Source organism: Theobroma cacao, chromosome 8, assembly GCF_000208745.1.
Source record: "Theobroma cacao cultivar B97-61/B2 chromosome 8, Criollo_cocoa_genome_V2, whole genome shotgun sequence".
Taxonomy (NCBI): Eukaryota; Viridiplantae; Streptophyta; class Magnoliopsida; order Malvales; family Malvaceae; genus Theobroma; species Theobroma cacao.
In genome coordinates this window covers 15,193,150-15,195,579 of record NC_030857.1, presented here as the reverse complement: position 1 = coordinate 15,195,579, position 2,430 = coordinate 15,193,150, and positions in this window count along the sequence as shown.

Here is a 2,430-nt window from a genome sequence, read left to right as displayed (position 1 = left end):
TATATATATATATATATATATATATATATATATTATAATATAGATTTGTATGGGTTAATCTACATTTATATTTATATATCTATATCTATTAATATATAAACGGTCATCAATAATTTATTTTATCATATATATATAAGCATAGATGTTGGTAAAATTTTTTTATTAATGTGAAATGGGATATATTTGTTTATTATATTTTTAAATTATCGTTATAATTTTTTATAATAATTAAGTATTTTGGTTACATATATTTCACCATTCATGTTTTTGTGTCTTGATCATATTGTATATAAAATATTAACAATAAGCATGAATATAACACGATTAATTGTGTTTTCATATCTTAATCGTATTATATAAATATAAGATATTAATAATAAACATGAATGCGGCACGATTAATTAATTATATCAAGATTATAAACACATACTCCTAATTCACTAACTCTCCGACACTTCAACCCCTGCCATTCACCCAAAACCATCTAAAAGACACTTGAAGCCACCATCCACAGCCTCATAAACCACCACACACAAAAGCCACTGCCACCATACAACACGAGTGCTTTTCATAAATGGGCTTGAAGTATAAGACGTTTTTAAAAATAATCCTCCTTATAATTTTATCTGTTTTTAGCCAAGAGAAAAAAAAATTAGATAAAATTATCTTTAATGAAACCGACCCATTCGCTAGACTCCGCACCTCAACCTGAAACCTATTAACGGGTAAAATATGTTTAAGTTTGCGCTTCAAACTGACTCATATTTTTTGAGCTTTTCTCACCAGACTATTTATCTCTGGAGTATTCCTTACCAGAAAGAAAAATGTTTAAGCATTTTGAGCATTTTGGAGTAGTTTTTGATACACGAAGAAAACTTGTGAGCATTTTGAGTATTTTTAAACATTTTAGAGTGATTTTTGATATATGAAGAAAAATTTTCGAACATTTTGATCGTTCGTATTTGTTAATTATGTTGTTAAATGGAATATGGTGTATCGTTTGAAGTTGTTGATATTGTTAAATGAAATTTAGTAGTTTTGGTGATTTTTGAAAATTATGTGATTAGTTTTTAGACATTGCGTGACTAGTTTCTGATAAGGCATTGCGTGACTAGTTAATAAACATTGCGTGACTAGTTTCTAATAAGGTATTGTGTGACTAGTTGATAGGCATTGTGTGATTAACTTTGAGTATTGTGTGACTTGTTAGTAAGGCATTGAGTGACTAGTTCGTAAGATATTGCGTGACTAGGTCGTAAGGCATTGTGTGACTTAGGCATTGCTTAAAAATCAGTCATGCAATATATAAAAACTAATCACGTAATGCCTAAAACCAATAACGTAATGACTAAAAATTAGTCACACGGTGATTAAGTTACGCAATACCTAAAAACTAGTAAACTCAATTTTGGGGTTCTATAAATAAACCAATAAACTCAATAACCTAAAACACATATTTTTTTTTGCTAAGCCATGAAATTGTGCATTTTATAAAAGATAGGTTACAAAACTCCATAACCCTCCAAAGCAAGAGAAAATATATCCCTATTGGGAGGTCTTGCTAACTCCCCTTATACAAAAACAAAATATACACTCTTTATAAAATATTTCCTGAATAATTTCAACTCAAAATCTCATAAAAAAAATCAAAATCCCTAACAAACATGCTTAACAATCATCCCAATCCTAGACACAACAAAACTGTGAACCACCATAAAATCCATCAAACATGCTTTAGTTGTTCTTTCTCCTTGAGCAAAATCGCTGCTTGCAAAGAGCAAAATTGCTGTTCATCGCTCTTAAGAACCCCAAGATCCACCATCCAAAAAAATAAAACAAAATAAGAAAGAGCTTGATGTCATATCTGTAAATTAGATGACAAGATAGATATATTTGAGCAGAGAGAGAAATCAAGATTTAATTTTGAAATTTTTATTTGGATGCGAGAGAGAGAAAACTGAAACCATTTTAATTTGTCTGAAATTGTTTAAAGGGTATTATGGTCAAATCATACAAAAAATTGACCAAAAATAATTAAAATTATAAAAAATAATATTTTTGAATTGGCTTATGAGGAATGTTATTTCTCACAATTTCCTCATACAACAATTGCCAATTCCCCTCCCAATAACCATCATAACTACTCAAACCATCTCATTTTTCTCATTGTCACTGCCAAGCTCTACCCTCAGCCACCATAAAAGGGTCACCACATCCATCTAAGGTTACACACTAATACATCTTCATAGAACCTAAAATCAAATACACTTTCCTTCAAAAAAACCTCAGAAAACTCAGCATCCAAACCAATCAAAAGCCACAATAAAAAATCACCAAAAATTAAATAAAGGGAAATAAATTAGTAAAAAGGGTCACAATAAAACTTCTTTCATCCAAATAAATAACATATATATATATTATAATATATAT